We start from the raw sequence: 21,474 nt of genomic DNA on the forward strand, positions 1-21,474 counted from the left end.
TATTACTATTTGTACTATCCATCCAAAGGCTGGATGATAGGAGTGGAGATTATACTATCTGGTATTACAATGTTCCTCAAACCTGTAATTTTATAACTGTTGGGTAGCATGCAAATTAAAGTAAGTCTATAGAAAGCTCTTGAGTACACCCAGGCATATAACATTATTTAACATGCTGCAGGTATGGCATTTCCATTCCAATGCATTGTTCAAGAATTGGGGCTGGGTCAACTGGAAAGAGTAAGATGTTCGATCTTATACCTTGTCATTTAATCAGAACACTTCATCACTGTGTTAGTATTTAAGATAAAAGCAAAAGATATAAAAAAAGACAATAAACTGCACATATGGTTATAGTAGTTACATGAATTGTATATATAATTTGCAGTACATGTGTATATATGCACGAAAAAATAACCACTGGAATGACATAACACAATCTTAATTTCAATCATGATAGAGTTACTGGGTATTGATATTTTTAACCTCTGCACTTGGCTCAATATTAAACATTTGCTGAGTATGGATTATATTTATGATTAAAAACTGTAATCCCTTAAACCTCCGCTACTTATGAAATATTTTAGAGGAAATGTATAGAGAGCTATAAAGATAATCCATGTTAGGAAAAAAGTTTACTCCTCCCTGATTGTGTCCCTTTCTTTCTTCCCTAGAGATAATCATATCCACAGTGAGATAATTATAATTCCCCTATACTACTTTTTTCTTTTACTCCATATGAGAACTCCCTAAACAAAATGTAGTATTGTTTTGCATTTTTTCACTGTCTGCACACACACACACACACACACACACACCCCTAATCCTTACATTCAAGGAAGCATTATAAGGAGTTTGTTGGGAGACCTTCCTCAAGTCCAAGCATGGTATTTGGTGCATCATCCACAATGCCAGTATTTGCTTTTTTCCCATCCCAACACTTTGATCTTTAACAAGGATGTTATTGCTTAGCCCATTCATTTCTGCTTTTGCCCTTAACTATTTTTTTCCATCTGCATTATTTTATTTACTTTGTGGGTTTTTAAATCAGGATTTTAAAATTGAATATTTAATTTTCTTTTTTATTCATGTAGATATTTAATGCTTTATAATATCTTCTGACAGCTACTCTAGCTAGATTTTGATATGTTGCTTTCATCATTATCCTCATCAAATTCTGCAATTTTAATCTATTCTCATTGGGCCCAAGATTTTGTTAACAGCCTCAGATAGAATCCATTTTCATGAATGTTCCATGCTCATTTGAAAAGCATGTGTATTGCTTAATATCAGGCTTCATAGTTCACTGTGGCTATTTATAAGCTCTACTCTTGGGACTTGGTTGTTTAGGTCTTCTCTATAATTATTAATTTTTTTCTCCACTTGAACATTTTTGAATTCAGGGAAGTATTGTGTGCTTTGGTATATAAGTATTAGTATCTCACATTTTCCTTGTGAATTGTAGCCTTTAGCATTATCAACTGTGCCTTTTTACCTCTTTAAATCCATTTTGGTCTCAATTCTACTCTCTCAAATATCAAGATTATAATTCCTGCTTTCTTGATATGGTCAATTGCTTGGTATATATTTACTTATTTTTAAACTGTTAACCTACCTGAATTCATTTGTTTAAGGTATATCTCATGAAAAAGCATAATTTTGGATTTTGCTTCAATGGGAAATTTACAAATACTTTAATAGGTGAATTAAGTCCATTTACCTTTATTCTTATTGTTCCTGGAACCAAGCCAGGTCCGGCTGCATTTTCTCGAGGCCCAATAACAAGAAGCAGACAAACTAGGAAAGAAGAGAATTTATTACTGTAACTGGATACAGGGAGAAGGCCAGAGATAATTCCACCAGACCAACTCAAGGTGTTAAATTTTCTTAAGGCTTATATAGGTTGGGGTTATGTCCCTACGTGCAGTACGGCATTCGCCTAAGTCTATTGGTAACTAATTTTGTTTCAACTAGAAGGTCAGAGGCAAAAAAATCCTTGCTAAGTCTGATTAAAAGGGCCCCAGTACCTTCAAGGACTGTCTACTGTCGTACCAGAGTGATTGTTTCTATCTTGTCTCCTTTACAGCTTGGTCCAGAGAGCTGCCTTAGACTCTCTAATGAATCTGTTCAAACAGCTGCCTCTGTTACCTTGACTTCTCTCAGATTTTGTCGACCCGAGATGGGTCCTATTGTAAAACTGTGTCTATTATTTTGGCTTGCTCCAGCAAGGGAGAAGCCCACACAAGGCTCCTACTGACCATATGTGTCATTTCTAGCTTTGATGTCTGGGCAACAATTTCCCTAGGTTTAACTATTTGCTCAATGTTAAGGCAGCGCTGTGGAAATTTGTCTGTGTAACTGGGGTGCTATGCAGGCCTGTCTGTGTGACTGTCATGCAGGCCTGCCTATGTGATTGTCAGGGAGAATTGACTTGCCACAATATGATCAAAGTCTTTGGTCATTTAAGTTCAGTTCTGTAGTATTGTCTATAAATATAAGGAAATTATATAGCCTTTCACTAGGTCATGTGTTTGATTTCCTCTTCCTATTTATTTAGTAGTTAGCATGGTTATTGTTTTGTTTCAGTGGTTACTTTTATATTAAATCCTTAACACTACATCCTTGATATGGAATGAAGTCTTACTAATGAATAGAGAAAATAATATTAACAGATAATTCACATTAAAAAACAATTATATACCCATTAAATTTTCAAAACTATGCCAGATTACAGTAACTAAAGGACTGAAAACTAATATCCTAGGCTACCATGCTGAGTGAGAAAGAAAAATTGCTGAAACATACATATAATCTGATAACTTTGGGAAATAATATATATAAATGAGTATTTTGCGTAATACCCCATTCCTGCCTCTTGATAGATGAATATGACCCTCTAGCAGTGAGTTACCCTTATTGAACCTGACCTTGCTAACCTATAAAATGGGCATAATGACATTTACTTCAGAGAGCCAAGAGGAGGAATGAGCAAACGTAAATAAAGCACATGGTACCTAATACTTCAACAAATATATGTATAATCTCCCTTATGTTCTCCCTCCCACAAGAGATGACTTAAACATCAACATCTCAAAGAGATCAATGGATTTGAACCATCAGAAAAAGAAATGCATACATATTTATATGACGTATAAGCTTTGGTGCTATTTCTTTCTAAGATGAGATACTGAGGATGGTGGAAATAAGGAAGCAAATTATAGCCTCATTACTTTTTATTTGTTGTGTTCTTCTCTTCTTTTTAAACTTCTATTTGGATGCTGAAATAGCAGCTTCCCACTGTGGGCCAGAAAGGAGACAGCACAGAATAACAGAACATGAAGATGGGTCTGCTGTGCAATGGACTGAAATCAGGAGACCTTGGCCCCCAATACCAGATCTGTCCTCGTGTACAGGACCATGGGGAGTCACTTCCCCTGTGTTGGTCTCTGTCCTTACACAGAAAAAGATTGTATACCTAATGGTTAAGGACGTGGGCATTGGCATCAGTAAAGTGAGGAGAAAATTGGGGCACATTTAATTACTGGTTTTATGATGTTTAGGAAATGTTGAGTCTCCAGATAAATGAAACTCATACATTAAATATGACTACGTAGAGAATAAAACGGGAGGAACTGCACAAAAAAGGATACATTCTTCAAAATTAATGAGCGGTGGGTCGGTACTTAATTCTTCATCTCTTGACTTAACTATGTTTTCCACAATTTCTAAATTAGTATGGTTCTTTTTAAAAGCCAGAAGTAAGCTTCAATGAAACAGTTGTTACGAAATATTTCAGAAATACAAAAATTATAGAATGTAAGAGACATCCCTGTTCTCATGTTGACATACGTAATACTATATATGCAGTTGAAACTCACTTTGAAGACTTCTCTGATTGCAAGCCTCCTTCTTTCTCAGAGGTAACCACTATGCAGAATTCGGGTTTTAGATTTTAAAGACATTGCCCTATACTTTTATTACATATGCATATATCTGTAAGTGAGAATGGTATTGTTTTGTAGCATGTTTTTTCTATAGATGCCTGGCTACCTCATGGAAAAAAAGGAAAAAAATGAAGAAACATGAGGAGAACAAACACACAATCACATTTCAACAGTGGGAGCTGCATGGCCTCCTTGTCATGTGTACTCTTGCAGACTTACTAAAACAGACATACCTATTTTCTCAGTTTATATGCTATAGGGAGCACAAACAACCTGTAGATACTGTTTTCAAATGCTTTTTCCCAGCGTGTTCAAAGTCTTAGAGTTTCTCTGGAGCTAACTGGCCTAAAACAATGTCTCAGTGTTTCCTGATATGAAACAACTTCCCATTTGTCTGGGCCAAATTGTCTGTCTTTCATGCTCACTGTAACCCTTCAAGGCCTAATCCAGAACCTAATCTGGGATATGCTGGTAAAAGATATGCCAGTCTACCACCCAAATCCCTTATTGGCTTAGGGGTGAATCTTATTTAGAACTTGATCTGATTTTGTGTTAGAATTGTTGGGTTTGTGTATATTTTCCTTCCTTTTCTTCTAATATTTTTAATTGCACAGGGAAGGTATTTCGAAAGTGTTTTAATTCACATGTGCTGATTGTTCCTGCAGTTCTTTGCTCAGTGAGACTGTGACTCAACTTTTACCCCAAACCCAGCTGTGTTAGGATCCTTCCTCTCTGGAAGCTGTGGTGCTGACCCCTGGGTGGTTTCATGCAGTCCCTCCCTCTTTCCCACCCCTGTGGCAGTCACTGCTTGGCTAACTAGGTGGGTAAACAGAGGAGCCTACTCTCCATTCAAGGGGCTTTCTTTGGGAGAGTGCAGAGAGAAGCATGCTGTGAAACTACTTTCATCTTGTGACCATCACTGAAATCCTGGAGAGTGGATTTCTGTGGATACTGACTGCTAAATGTAAGCTTCATTTGAGAGACATGTTGGCCCTTCTCCTAGGTGTCTGTAATTTCCCTGAAGCTGCCCAATTGGGGTTACCATGTGGATAGATTCATACATTAGTTCTGGGACCACCCTACTACTTAATTCCCTTGGCTTAGAGGTGTTCCCCATTCCAAAGCTGAACCGTCTTATGGGGTAGGGCTGGTGATATTTATTTTTTCTGATTATTATTTTCACCTCCAAAACCAAGACACTTTTGTTGTAGATAAAAATGGAAAAGTGAGGAAAGCAAAAAAAAAAAAAATTAAAAACTAGTAAAAGTCTACTACTTATGGAGAAGCACTGTTAACAGTTGAATATATATACAGTCACGTGTCACTTAATGATGGGGATACATTTTGAGAAATGTGTTGTTAAATTGTTTCAGTGTGCTAATATCATGGAGTGCGGTTATAAAAACCTAGTCTTCTACATACTTAGGCTAGATGGTACAGCCTGTTGCTCCCAGGCTACAAACCTGTACAGCATGTTACTATACTGAATACTGTAGACAATTATAACAAAATGGTCAGTATTTGTGTATCTAAACATATCTAAGCAATAATAAACAGTAAAATTATGGTATAAAATATACAAAATGGGGCCAGGTGCAGTGGCTCACACCTGTAATCCCAGCACTTTGGGAGGCCGAGGCAGGTGGATCACATGAGGCCAGGAGTTCGAGACCAGCCTGGCCAACACAGTGAAATGCTGACTCCACTAAAAATACAAAAACTAGCTGGGCATGGTGGCGGGTGCCTGTAATCCTGGCTACTTAGGAGGCTGAGGCATGAGAATCACTTGAGCCAGGGAGGTGGAGGTTACAGTGAGCCCAGATCGTGCTACTGTACTCCAGCCTGGGCGAAAGAGTGAGACCCTGTCTCAAAAAAAAAAAAAAAAAAAAAAAAGAAAAGAAAAAGAAAAGAAAGAAAAGATACAAAATGGCACACCTATATAGGGCACTTACCATGAATGGAGCTTGCAGGACTGGAAGTTGCTCTGGGTGAGTGAGTAGTGAATGAAAGTGAAAGTCTAGGACATTACACTCCTATAGACTATAAACACTGTACAGTTAGGCTATACTAAATTTAATAATAAATTCAATACTAAGTTTACTGTAACCTTTTTACTTTATAATTTTTTAATTTTTTTAACTTTTTGACTCTTTGGTAATAACACTTTGCTTAAAACACAAACACATTGTAGAGCTATAAAAAATATTTTCTCTCCTTTTTTTTTTTTTGAGACAGTGTCTTGCTCTGTCGCCCAGACTGGAGTGCAGTGGCCTGATCTTGGCTCACAACAGCCTCCACCTGCCAGGCTCAAGTGATCCTCCTGCTTCAGCCTCCTGAGTATCTGGAACTACAGGCATGCACCACCACACCCTGCTAGTTTGTTTATTTATTTATTTATGTAGAGACTAGGTCTCATTATATTGCCCAAGCTGGTCTCAAATTCCTAGGCTCAATGGATCCTCCCACCTCGGCCTCCCAAAATTCTGGGATTACAGGCATGAGCCACCGTGCCTGGCCATTTTCTTTCTTTGTATCTTTATTCTATATGCTTTTTGCTATTAATTTTTTTAAAAACTTTTTTTGTTAGAAACTAAGACACAAACACACATATGAGCCTAGGCCTACATGGGGTCAGGTACACGGGGTCAGGATCATCAATATCACTATCTTCCACCTCCACATCTTGTCTCACCAGAAGGTCTTTGGGGGCAAAGTAACAGGCATGGGGCTGTCATCTCCTATTGATAGCAATGCCTTCTTGAATACCTCCTGAAGGACCTGCCTGAGACTGTTTTACAGTTAACCTTTTTTAATATGTAGAAGAGTATGTTCTAAAGTAATGATAAAATGTATAGTACAATAAACACATAAACCAGCAACATAGTCATTTATTATCATTATCAAGTATTATGTATTGTACACAATTGTATGTGCTATACTTTTATATAACTGGCAGCATAGTAGGTTTGTTTACATGGGCATCACCAGAAACATGAGGAATGCATTGAGCTACGAATGTTACAACAAGAATTTACATGCAACAAGAAGTTTTCAGCTCCATTATAATCTTGGACTGCTATTGAATATGTGGTCCTTCATCAAGTGAAATGTTGTTATGTAGTGTGTGACTATATATTTTTTTCATAAATTCTATTATGCAAATATAACCATGCATATTTAGGAATGCCGTGAGATGATATCCTACTTAGAGCTGTGCAAATTGCTTTTTTTTAACAGACATCGTAATATGAATGGCAATCTATGCCAATCAATAAAAATTCACATAATAATAAAAATGGCAATATGTTAACACTGATTTTTTAAAAGGTTAATATTTATTATTGACATCCTCAGTTCCTGACACTGTTGTTAAGAGCGAAACCTATACTTATTTAATCCTCAGCATCATCTGTAAGGAGGAGCTATTGTTGCCTGCGTTTAAACATAAGGGAACTGAGGCACAGTGAAGGCAGGGCTAGCAAGTGTCGAGACTTAGATTTGAACATTGGCTGTGTGGCTCTCAAGCCCCTACATCTAACCAGTATGAGTAGCTGCCTTTCATCTGATAAGATCAGGGCACAGCAGCACAACAAAACAAATTAAGGTTTCCTGTTTTTTCTCGGTTAAGTAGGCAGACCTTTAATTTTTTTTTTTTTTTTTTTTGGTAGATGGAGTTTTACACTTGTTGCCCAGGCTGGATTGCAATGGCGCAATCTTGGCTCACTGCAACCTCTGCCTCCTGGGTCCAAGCAATTCTCCTGCCTCAGCCTCCCAAGTAGCTGGGATTACAAGCATGCATCACCACGCCCAGCTAATTTTGTATTTTTAGTAGAGACGGGGTTTCACCATGTTGGTCAGGCTGGTCTCGAACTCCTGACCTTAGGTGATCCACCCGCCTCTGCCTCCCAAAGTGCTGGGATTACAGGCATGAGCCACCGCGCCCAGCCGACAATTAAATATTGGTAATATTCTGTGTGGTTTTGAATTTGGGAGAAATATGTTCAGTAATACTGTGGAAATGTCTTATCTCCCTTCCTGCCTTAGGGATGTTCCTGTTCTGAAGTAAATAGCTTTCTTGTGGTTGGGAACACAGAATGGTTATGTTTTTCAGACATTTTAATATTTGTGTAATTGAAAGAGGAATAGTGCTTATTATAGGTAAAAATAGAAGATACAGAAAAGAAAAAATAGCCAGGCATGGTGGCTCACGCCTGTAATCCCAGCACTTTAGGGGACCAACGAGGGCAGATCACATAAGGTCAGGAGTTCAAGACCAGCCTGACCAACATAGTAAAACCCGTCTCTACTAGAAATACAAAAAAATTAGCCAGGTATGGTGGCAGGCACCTGTAATCCCAGCTACTAAGGAGGCTGAGGCAGGAGAATCACTTGAACCTGGGAGCGGGAGGTTGCAGGGAGCCGAGATCGTGCCATTGCACTCCAGCCTGGGTGACAAGAGTGAAACTCCATCCCAAAAAAAATAAAGAAAAGAAAAGAAAAAATAATACCCCAAATCCTACCACCCAAAGATAAGCCCTTGTAATGATTTCACCTACATTATATTCTTCTAGAAGTTTTCTTTTGCAGGTACATGTATATGTACATATGTAAGTATGCGTGCATTTATATATTTACATACAAAAGATACTTCATCTTACATTTAGTTTTGTAACTTGCTTGCCTCACTGTAATGGGTTGAATTGTGTCTCCTCAAAAATATGCACTAATTCTAACACCCACTATACCTTATTTGGAAATAGGATCTTTGCAAATCTAATCAAGCTAAAGATCTAAAGATGTGATCATCCAATTGCCAGTATCATTATAAAAGAAAGAGGGATATTTGACACAGATAGGGAGAAAGGCCATGTGAAGATGGAGGAAGAGATTGGAACTATAAAGTAGGAACCACCAAAAGATATAAGAGGAAAGGAAGGATTCTCCCCTGAGTCTTCAGAAAGAGTTGGCCCTGTCTAGACCTTGGTTTTGTACTTTTGGCCTTGGTTTTGTACTTTTGAACTCTGAAATAATAAATTTATGTAATTTGTTATGGCAGCCCTAGAAAATTTATACACTCACTAACAACATACCACAAACGGCATTCCTTGTGAATAAACTTTAGTCTATATCTTATTTTTATGACTATAGTGATACTAATGCCAATAAAATATATAAAGAGAAATGAGTAAAATTTCTTATGTACCATATGCATTTATGTATTGAGTCATTAAATTTTCACAGCACCCTTACAAGGTAGAAATTGTGGCTAATCTCTGTTTTATAGATGAAAAACTGATGACAGAGAGAATATGGACTCTGCCTGAGACTGTACAGTTAGGGATTGAGACAGCTTATATTTGTGTCCAGTACATCATGCTCCAGAGCCTGGGAAACTGTGAAGGCTCTGTTGATAGGTGGAAGAAGCAGTCTGCACAAGCATGCGTGTTTTAGGAGATTACTTTTAAAAAGTAATACTCATTATGATAATATATTTACACACACACACACACACACACACAAACTGAACCTGGTGACCAAAAGTTGGATTTTAACCTTGGTGAGATCATGTTTGTTGCCATCCTGGAAACAGACATCATAGTGCAATGGGATAAGGACCATGGGAAGTGAAGAATGTTAACAGAGTGCAGAAAATCCTTTTGGTACTTTGAATTTGAAAGGGAAGAGAGAGACCTAGAGATACAGACAGACATATTTATAGAGAGAAGGATTCTGTGGCTGAATAGGAATGAAGGGTTCAATGAGAGACTTTTTAAAATCTTCAATTCCATGAAACTTGAGCAAGTTTTCAAATTAATGTGAAGAAGCTGTCTTATCTCAGGTTTATCCCTCGAAGCTTTCCATATATTGATTTCCCTTGTCACATTCTTATTTCGACTTTGGAGAACATGAGACCCTTCCAATGGACTAATAGGAGTTTTGAGCTCAATATATATTTACTTGTTAGTAAATGAAAGAATGGACATTGTATGAAAGAAATGCTAGTAACTCTTGGATTTTTGTCCTTCAGGGAGGCAGCAGGTGGCTGAAATCCTGGTGTGATGTGGCTGGATCATGCATGATCTGAGGACTCCTGCACAGGTGACTGCAGGATGAGTACAGAATTTTTCTATAAATATACTAAAATACCAAGTAAGCCAGGAGCAGCCACTAGGCAAACACCAAACCTTGCATTCCTGGCCAGACCTATCACAGAGCTCATCAGGTAAGTTCAGACACACCTGTCTTCCCAGCATTGGGAACTGGATTGGGGTCTACTCAGAGGCATGATGTTGACCAGATTTTATGAAACACCCAAGAATGTAGAGAACATTCTGTCTTTAAAACCTTGAATTCAAAACATATCAGAGAGAGATTTACTTCCCTTATATGGATGTCTGTGTTCTCATTAGGAGAGAAACAATGAAAAATGACTTTTCACAATGCCTGCCTTAGCCCTGAGGCTCAGCCAACCCCCACTTCTATGTCTCAGCATTTAAAGGGCAATTGAAGTCCCACTCCATGCTATATACTCGCAAGAGGTTTTCTCATTTACCCTTCAGAACAGCTCTGTAAAGATGGTATGGTCAGTCCCATTTCACAGGTGACTAAGCTCAGGCTCACAGAGCCTAAGTCACCCCTCCAGGTAAGTGGCAGGGTTGGAATGAGGTTCTATCCCTCACCCTCCCTAGAGGACCCTGAGCAGCTTCCGTTTTAGAAGATGGGCTTCCAGGGCTTGAGAAATGGTCAGATTCCCCCCCTGGTATTGTGGCCCCACAGGTCCTCACTCCACAACCCCTCTGGGTGATGAGGAAGACAGAAGTGAAATCCTGCGCTTTGTGCCATGAGATCTGGGTGTAGGGCCACAGGAGTTAGCTAATCCTTGAAGTGGTGAGTGGGCTCAGGCAGAAGCTCAAGTGTTGGCCTTGGGACAGGTGAGCTGGAGAGAAGAAAAGTAACATGCACTGAACCACTGTAAGCAAATGCAATTTACAGCTCATCTCCTTTAATCCTAACAACCATTTAAGATACTCATCATTCTGACCATTATTCAGATCAGTGTGCTGTCTTTAGGGGAGTTTATGTAAGTCAGGGAAACAACCTAGTTGTCCTGTGATCATCAGCTAACTCTGGAATACTCCAAAGTTGTATCATTTTCTCTTGATGTCTCCAGGGCTCTGAATGTTCTAATCTCCCTGCAGGCTGATAGCGCCTGCTCCTCATGGTGTTGTTCAACATTTTTTCTTTTTAAATTATGACCTGTATATTTTTGTCACATTATTGACATTTAAAACACTTTCTCAGTAAAAATAAGGCTAAACATTTTTTAACTTAAGGGAGAAAACATTTGCAAACTACATCTCAGATACTGGGTTAGTATCCATGATTTGTGAACCACATTCTGTAACAAAATGACTGGCAGCTGTTTTCAACAGAACATTCTCATTAAAATATACATGAACAATAAACATGTTAAAATAAGTCAAAACTGGAAGTACTAATAAGATGCAAATATAAATCTTCAAAAGAATATTATGTGGAAGAAAAAAGTTGCAAAAAAAATTAGTACTGTGATTCACTTTTGGAACAGATTGTGTGTTTGCGTGCACCTCACCTACAGGGACACATCTGGAGAGTATGCACCATTCTGTTGACAACAGACCCTTTTGGGTCAGAGGGTAGACTTCAGGCCAGTGAGAGATGCAGATTCATTTCAATTTATAAATATACTTTTATACATTGTTTGAAATTTTGTATTTAGGGAAAAAAGCATTTCAATAAATACTTTTGAATAGATTGGCAACAGTAATTGTAATGTATTTCATTAATTCGAAAGTACATTCATTGTATTCAATTTTGTATTGAGACAAAGTAGATAAAAATGGAATTGATAATGTCTATGTGTGTGTGTGTGTGTGTGTGTGTGTGTGTGTGTGTGTGTGTATCTTCTCTTGCTCTATCACCCAAATAAACATACGTGCAGCTTTACCTTTAATTCAGACGGGATGGAACCAATATCAGTTTTAGATATCCCAGAAAATACTGGATACAGAGAGACAGCTACCATGAGCTGAATAATTCCGGAAAACTCCAGCTGATACCTTCTGGGAGCCAAATTCCCAAACTCCATCCCTCTTTCCCTCTTACCGAGGCCCTTGGCTGACAGAGATGCAATCCTGTCTCTGGGCACCAGATGGCATCGATCTCTCTATTTTTTTTTTTTTTTAAATAAAAAGGAGTATATTTTGTAGAGTAACGAAGGACTTAAAATGGTTTGTTTACCATGATCATAATTCTGTGTGCAAAATTCATATATTTTATTTATATAAATATATTTATGAATTTATACAAACTATATGAATTTTATTTATTTATATACTATATATTATATATCATATATACAATATATTATATTGTATATATAATATATCATATATTCAATATATTATATTGTATATATAATATATCATATATTCAATATATTATATTGTATATATAATATATCATATATTCAATATATTATATTGTATATATAATAAATCATATATTGTGTATATATCATATATTGTGTATATAGTATGTATTATATATAATATATTATATATTGTATATATAATGTATTGTGTGTATGTAATGTGTATTATATATTATATGATATATATTATATGTTATATATTGTATATATTATATATAATATGTAATATATTACATATATATCGTGTATATATTATATATTGCATATATAATATATCATATGTTATATATATGTTATATATAATATATTGTATGTATGTGATATATTACATATTGTGTGTATGTAATATATTATATATTGTATGTATGTGGTGTATTATATATTGTATGTAGTACTATATTGTATGTATGTGATATATATTATATATTGTGTATATATATGATATATATTATATATTGTATATATATATGATATATATTATATATTGTATATATATATAATATATATTTTAAAGCAGTTGCATTATGGTGCTCCAAGAATCTCATCGCATTCACTGATTTATCTTTTCCTTCCTCAGGGTAGGTTGAGGTGTCCACACTGTAGAGGGGTCCCTCCCTCCCAGAGAGCAGGCAGTTTGCCCTCCGTTACCCCACTCCTGTACAGGCTTCCCAGACCTTCTCCACCCACTTTCAGTCATCCCCTCTCTGGGACACTGTGGACACAGCCACCCAGACTCAGTTCCACCTCCCTCATCATTTCTTAGTCACCTTACGCCTGCCCCTGTGCTGTCCTATGCCAGCCGGTGGCTCCCAATGTGTGCTAGAGCTACCTGCTGTTTCATAGTATGGATGCCCCAGAGTATATTTATTTAGTGTTCTTTTGCATCTGTCAGTTTTTTCAGACAGAAAATTTTGAAAATAGGTTCACAAGCTGTGTTTTAAGGGAGGTATGGTATTTCTTTTTTTTTTAAATTTTTTTTTATTAAAGTTTTAGGGTACATGTGCACAATGTGCAGGTTAGTTACATATGTATACATGTGCCATGCTGGTGCGCTGCACCCACTAACTCGTCATCTAGCATTAGGTATATCTCCCAATGCTATCCCTCCCCTCTCCCCCCACCCCACAACAGTCCCCAGAGTGTGATATTCCCCTTCCTGTGTCCATGTGATCTCACTGTTCAATTCCCACCTTTTTGCTCATTGTATATATTGCTTTGCAGTCTGATAATGGTGGTATATTAGTGCCCCCTCGTGACAGAAGCCTAAACTGCAGCTTGAACATCCGGGAGCAGGAAAGTGGGAGGAAGGGGTTGTGGCCCAAGCCCACCCCACAGAGCTTTCTATAAGTCTGGGTGGAACAGAGGTATATCCAGTGTTCAGGGATACTGATGGCCAAACAGAAAGTCCAACCTCTTACTATGCTAAATAGAAAGCTATATTTGAGAGGAATAAAAAAAATCATTTTTATTTTTATGCTTTCAGACCTATGGATATATAGCAATAGACCTATACAAGCAAAAATAGATACAGAACTACTTCTGACTTTTGTGGGGTTTTTCTCGTCACCCAGGCTGGAGTGCAGTGGTGCAATCACAGCTCACTGCAACCTCTGCCTCCCAGGCTCAAGCGATCCTCCAGCCACAGCCTCCCAAGTAGCTGGGACTACAGGTGTGAGCCACCACCCCTAACTAATTTTTTTTTTTTTTGAGACGGAGTCTCACTGTCTCCCAGGCTGGAGTGCAGTGGCGCCATCTCGGCTCACTGCAAGCTCCGTCCCCCGGGTTCACGCCATTCTCCTGCCTCAGCCTCCGGAGTAGCTGGGACTACAGGCGCCTACCACCACGCCTGGCTAATTTTTTTTGTGTGTATTTTTAGTAGAGACAGGGTTTCACCGTGTTCGCCAGGATGGTCTCAATCTCCTGACCTCGTGATCTGCCCGCCTTGGCCTCCCAAAGTGCTGGGATTACAGGCGTGAGCCACCGCGCCCGGCCACCCCTGACTAATTTTTGTATTTTTTGTAGAGACAGGATTTCACCATGTTACCCAAGCTGGTCTCGAAATCCTGAGCTCAAGGGATCCGCTCACCTCCGTCTTCCAAAGTGCTGGGATTACAGATGTCAGCCACTGCACCCGGCCATACTACTTAGGACTTTTGTAACCTGTGTTTGCCTTTACTATGACCATCTTTCAAATTCAATTTCAATTTTTTGTATGGAGTTGGTGTTTCATCATATGATGCCCTAAACTTTATTTTCCCAGTACTCTAGTGGTGAAAATTTAATTCCTTTTAATATAGTTTCTATTACAGACAATAGTATACTTAACACCAGCTTTTATATATGCAGATATCTTTTAAAGCATTTCTTTATAAGCTCCTGAAGAGTCCTTTCAAAACCCTGGAAATTAGAACATTTTATATTAACATAATGGTTCAAAATACTACTACTAATTTACATTCCTAATGTAACCACAGAACCGTTCAATATGCTTTGACTTTGTAACAAAGTGATGAGTTGTTTTTTAGATGCAATGGATCCCCAGGTTGCAAGTCGTATAACCTGAGCATGCCCAGATGAACCAAGTATGCCTGATTGGTGAACCTGGAACTGGCCAGAACAGAAAATGTCAACCACATGCGGAATCTAAGTATTCAGATTGAGAAATGAGGACCAAAATGAGAAGTGAGAGGTTCCCTGTTTTTTTTCCAGTACAAACTTAAAAGCCAAGGACTTGGCACCACTTCTTTGCATGATCCAATCAGATCATGCCTGGTTGCATTTCCCTATGTCCCTCATAGTTACTCTCTGCCTCCAGACCCCAGCTTGAGGAAACAGATTTGAGTGTTGCTGGTCCTGTCTCCTTGCTGGTTGACCTTGCAATAAAGCTTTTTCTTTCCTCAAAAGCTAGTGCCATAGTATTGGCTTCTATGTGCATTGGTGACCAAGCCCATTGCTCAGTAACACTAACATCACAGTATGAAAGTGCCTGTTTCTACACACATTGAAATAATGGGCATGGTAGCTAATCTGATAGGCAAAAAATTCTCTCTCATCATTGTCTTCATTGTAACTCATTTTATTGCTTACCTACAATTTCATGCTGTGGATGTAACATAATTTTCAGAACTCCATGTTATTCAGAGTGTTCTGATATTCCCTATTGTCAACACTGTGTCGATGGCATCTTTTCAAAGTATGTGCTCCGCTGAAGGGCACAGTTCCGGGCACAGTTCCTGTGGCTGTTTGGACTGGTGAGCCAAATGTGTCCTCTTGGAACTCACCAAACTGTCATAGAAGAATACTAGTATTGTGATAAAAAGAGCCTGGTCCATGTATAAATGTGTGTGTGTGTGTGTGTGTGATTGTGTATGTGCTGGCGTGATTGTGTGTGTGATGACAACCACATTTTCCTCTGCTTCCTTCTTTTCCTTCATGGCTTTGCATCTCATTTGGTCTCCCTTCCTAAATTCAGGCTGAGAACAAAAGTTCTCTGAAAAGGAATTTAGAGGAAAGAGACTTTATTCCAGTGAATAGTTTGCAAATTGGGGAGATGTAGCCTTCAGTATAAAATGAAGGTGTGTTCCAAAGGACAAAGGGAAGGTTTGTCTTTTATGAAGAAAATTCCCACCCAGGTTCCCACTCAGGTCAACTTATGCAAATGAAGGATTCCAACTTGCTTAGTTCTGATTGGTTAACATAGGTGAAAGCTTATTGGTTGGTTCAAGCACCATAAAAAGGAACAGGCAGCTATGAAAGTCCCAAAGTTAAGCAGACTTTCAGGTTTTCTGAGAACTCGAAGTCATGTGTGACCTCTACTCAGCAAATGGCCACTTGGCTCTAATTTGAATTTAGGCCCAGTTGAACACCCAGGATTTATCTTGAAGGACTGGTTCTTTCAGGCTTCACAAGGCCCAGAAGTAAAGGAAGGGAATTATCAGAATAGCAGTTCTTTTTACCATATCCTTATCCACATCCTTCCTTACATTCTGAAGATAAACTTGTTCAAGGGAAATTGTTGGTGCAAACAGTGTGTACATATGTAGGTTTTTGATAAATATTGCCACACTGACACTCATAAAGGTAGTGCTATTTAGACTCCCTAAGTGAAGTCATGCAAGAAAACACACAGGGGAGTGAAGAAAGTAATAGTAATGACATCCTGTTAGACAGTAAATGCCCTATACTTTGTTGTAGACCCACTCTCAAGCCACTGCCACAGTTGGAACATGTGGAAGTGATCAGATGAAAATCAAATTTTACACCCGAGTAAAACCCGAAGTAACATGTGGGATAGTGTTAGGAGGGGAAAATCCTTGGAGGAACATATGACAAAGAGTCAGCAGGGCTGGGATACAGCTACCGTTTTACATGCATTCACATTTCTATAAAAGATGTACATCACAGCCTTTGTATGAAAAAGTTTGGTCACTACTGTGGTACAACAGAAGACCAGGACAATATCATATTTTTAAACGGCTTTCTTGTAGTATAATTTATGGACAATAAAATGCATGCTTTTGAAGATAGAATTTTGTGATTTTTAGTAAATGTATAGAGTTGTGCAATGATCTTCATAATTGAGGGTTTTTAAATCTTTTATTTTTAATTTTTGTGGGTACATAATAGGCATATATATTTTTGGGGATACATGAGATTTTGGTACAGGTAGGGAATGTGTAATAATCACATCATTAAAAATTAGGTATCCATCCCCTCAAGCATTTATCCTTTGTGTTACAAACAATTCAATTATACTCTTTTAGTTATTTTGAAATGCACACTTAAATTATTATTGACTATTGTCCCCCTGTTGTGCTACCAAGTACTAGGTCTTATTCATTCTTTCTAATTTTTTTATACTCATTAACCATACCCACCTCCCCTCCAGACTGCCACCATCCTTCCCAGCCTCTAGTAACCATCCTTCTATTCTCTATCTCCATGAGTTCAATTGCGTTCATTTTTATCTCCCACAAATAAGTGAGAACATGCAATGTTTGTCTTTCTGTGCCTGGCTTATTTTACTTAACATAATGACTTCCAGTTCCATCCATGTTTTTGCAAATGACTGAATCACATTCTTCTTGATGGCTGACTAGTACTCCGTTGTGTATGTATACCACATTTTCTTTATCCATTCATCTCTTGATGGACACTTAAGTTGCTTCCAAATGTTAGCTATAGTGAACAGTGCTGCAACAAACATGGGAGTGCAGATGTCTCTTTAATATACTGATTTCCTTTCTTTTGGGTATATACCCAGCAGTGGGATTGCGGGTCATATGGAAGTTCAATTTTTAGTTTTTTTGAGGAACCTTCAAAATGTTCTACATAGTGGTTTTACTAACTTACATTCCTACCAACAGTGTACAAGGTTTCCCTTTTCTCCACATCCTTGCCAGCATTTGTTATTGCCTGTCTTTTGGATATAAGCCATTTTAACTGGGGTGAGATGATATCTTGTTGTAGTTTGGATTGGCATTTCTCTGATGATCAATGAAGTTGAGCACCTTTTCATATGCCTGTCTGCCATTTGTATGTCTTCTTTAGAGAAATGTCTATTCAAATCTTTTGCCCACCTTTTAATCAGTTTAGTTATTTTTGCTATAGAGTTGTTTGAGCTCATTATATATTCTGGTTATTAATCCCTTGTCAAATGGGTAGTCTGCAAATATTTTCTCCCATTCTGTGGGTTGTCTCTTCACTTTGTTGATTGTTTCCTTTGCTGTGCAAAAGCTTTTTAACTTGATGTGATCCCATTTGTCCGTTTTTGCTTTGGTTGCCTGTGTTGGGGTATTACTCTAGAAATCTTTGCCCAGACCAATGTCCTGGAGAGTTTCCCCAAAGTCTTGTAGTTTCATAGTTTGAAGTCTTAGATTTAAGCCTTTAACTGCTATTGATTTAATTTTTGTATATGGCAAGAAATAGAGGGTCTATTTTCATTCTTCTGCGTATGGATTTCCAGATTTCCCAGCACCACTTATTGAAGAGACTGTCTTTTCCTCAGTATAGGTTCTTTGTTGAAAATGGGTTCACTGTAGGTGTGTGGATTTGTTTCTGGGTTCTTTATTCTGTTCCACTGGTCTACATGTCTGTTTTTATGCCAGTACCATGCTGTTTTGGTGATATAGCTCTGTAGTATAATTTGAAGTGAGGTATTGTGATTCCTCCAGTTTTGTTCTTTTTGCTCAAGATAGCTTTGGGAATTCTGGGTCTTTTGTGATTCTATATGAATTTTAGGATTGTTTTTTCTGTTTCTGTGGAGAATGTCATTGGTATTTTGATAGGGATTGTACTAAATCTGTAGATTGCTTTGAGTAGAATGGACATTTTAACAATATTGATTCTTCCAATCAATGAACATGAAATACTTTTCCATTTTTTGGTGTCATCTTCAATTTCTGTCATCAGTGTTTTATAGCTTTCATTATAGAGGCCTTTCACTTCTTTGGTTAATTCCTGTGTATTTAATTTTATTTATGGCTATTGTAAATGGGATTACTTTTAAATTTATTTTTTAGATTGTTCACTCTTGGCTGGCATATAGAAACACTACTGATTTTTGTATGTTGATTTTATATCTTGCAACTATACTGAATTTGTTTATGAGTTCTAATCGTTTTTTGATGGAGTCTAGGTTTTTCCAAATATAAGATCATGTCATCTGCAAACAAGGATAATTTGACTTCTTCTTTTCCAGTTTGGATGCCCTTTATTTCTTTCTCTTGTCTGATTGCTGTAGCTGGGACTTCATCGTTGAGTTTTAGACATTTTCATCACCCTAAGATTACCCATCCTGCTTGAATGCAGTTAATCCCTGTGCCCACCCCCAGCCCTAGGCAATCACAGATATGCTTTGTTTCTCTGTGGATTTGCTTGTTTTTGACATTTTATATAAGTGAAATCAAACAATATTTGGTCTTTTGCATCTGGCTTCTTTCACTTTACATAATGTTTTCAAAATCTGTGTTGCAGCATATATCAGTTCCTCATCCATATTTATTGCTGAATATACCACATTTTATCCATGTATCAATTGATGAGCATTTGGGTTGTTTCCACTCTTTGGCTATTTTGAATGATGATCCTGTATACATTCAGGTACAAGTTTTTATGTAGGCATATTTCTTTTGGCTATGTACCTAGGAGTGGAATTGCTGTGTCATATGGTAACTCCCTGTTAACCATTTGAGGTATGGCCAGACTATTTTCATAAGCTTGATTTCATGAGAAGTACAGGCATAACTTGTTTTTCTCATTATTAGACTGAGGTTATGGGTTTTCAGAAGGAATACCGCAGAGATGAATTGCCCTTTTTATCACACCATATATGGGTTTACATGCTACCCATATGATATCAATGGTGATGTTAACCTTCATCACTTGGTTAAGGTACTGTTTGCCAAATTTCTCCAGTGTGTGGTAACTATTTTACATTCCTATACTCTTTTCTGTAGAAGTAAGTCACTAAGTCAGCCCTGTTCTTAGGAGGTAGAGGACAGAATTAAACTTCACCTCATGAACTGAGGGTTAGCCACATATATTGTTTAGAATTATTTGATTGAGACAATTTGTCTTCTCTGACCCATTTCTTTGTCAATGGAAACAACTTATATCAGTATGGAATCATGTACACTTATCATATAGTTGTGATAGTTTACCAAATGGAAACATTCCAAAAGGAATTCCAGAATTGTGATTTGTGTGGTGCAGTAGAAGAATTCTGACCTAATCAGGAGACTGCAAGAGTTTCCTCTATCTACTATTATATTTCACCACCATTATATTACCAAATTATGGCATATTAAACAATCAGACAATGCTTTTAGGCAATATATTTAACCACGACAAATTTTGAAACAACATTTTAATTTCAGGCGATTACATTGCATACTTAGTAATTCCTTCAGAAAGAAATAAAACAATAAACAGAATTTATTGAAGTGATCATAAAAATATTGCTAACATGCAGTAAATCTATTTGCAAAATTCCTTTTATTGAAGCAATAGTATGGGATATGTTGGGGAAATGTTGTACTTCAATTGATAGCACAGTTCCTGTAGCACAGCCTTCACGTTATCTGACTGACTCTTATGGAAGCTATTTTACAATGCTAGCTTTTAGGTAAATATAGCATTGCAATATAATCTTTGTCTATACAAAAGCAACTGAATTTTGTCATTGCGGGGGAAGCTTTGTCTCCATATAGATGTTCATTTTAACACTCTTGATCTATAAATGGGACAAAGGGGTGGCTGTTGGTTTTGATAGGGTTCATTTCAACAGAGGGGTGCGGGAACAAAGCACCATTAGATGAGGAATGAGGACTGAGGTGGAGGGAGGTGCAAAGGGATGTGAGTTGAGTATTGAGAATTCTTCATAGAACTTTGGTTGCAATGGGAGAATATATGTAAAGAGAACAGTAACTAGGGTTGTAGAGAGAGGTCTAGGGTTTTAAATTATGTTTTAAAATTATCAATGATAAGAGGCTCTCTCAGGGTGGAAATATTAAGGAGAAGGAGCCATCTCTTCTTAGGTCTAGAAACTGAGTTTACCACAACCCCCTTACTTCCTTGTTTCTATTCTGGGGAAGTCTAAAACTTAACCAGAGGGATGGTGTCATTTGACTTTAATGCCTGTTAACTATGGGGATGGATAGATGGATGGATGGATGGATGGATGGATGGATGGATGGACAGACAGATGGATGAATGGATGGACAGATGGATGGATGGAAGCACGATGTGTCAAACAGGTGCTGGTATTTTATCTTCCAGCACTGAGCTCCTCACACAGGTGACTGAACCCGTGGTTTTGGTGTCTGAGAAGATGCAGCTTCTCCAGTCTCTGCAACTGACGGCAGGAAGATGGGAGCACTCAGCTTCAGTGTTCAGAAGCAGATTTAGGCCAACTGCCATACCTTACATTCTGGAGGAATCCACCCTGACCTGAGCAGGTGAGGTCACAGAAAGGCTTGCTGTCCATCACAGGGACAGGATTACAGCCTGCTCAGAAGCATGTTGTGGTCCAGCTCTTGTGTCACTTAAAAAGACTCC

At 37.9% G+C, this 21,474-nt stretch overlaps 1 long non-coding RNA gene across 9 annotated transcripts in view; it reads left to right on the top strand.

Moving 5' to 3' along the window:
* LOC100614699 (uncharacterized) overlaps positions 1–21,474 on the top strand; it is a 112,070-nt gene that overhangs the window by 70,452 nt on the left and 20,144 nt on the right. For 6 of the 9 annotated variants that reach the window (XR_010154684.1, XR_010154680.1, XR_010154683.1 and 3 more), the window contains 2 exons: positions 9,973–10,167; positions 21,196–21,374. This is a non-coding gene — a long non-coding RNA (uncharacterized LOC100614699). The remainder of the gene's footprint in view (positions 1–9,972; positions 10,168–21,195; positions 21,375–21,474) is intronic. The other 3 variants (XR_010154687.1, XR_010154685.1, XR_010154686.1) reach the window with 1 other exon arrangement.

The sequence above is a fragment of the Pan troglodytes genome, chromosome X (assembly GCF_028858775.2).
Source record: "Pan troglodytes isolate AG18354 chromosome X, NHGRI_mPanTro3-v2.0_pri, whole genome shotgun sequence".
NCBI lineage: Eukaryota > Metazoa > Chordata > Mammalia > Primates > Hominidae > Pan > Pan troglodytes.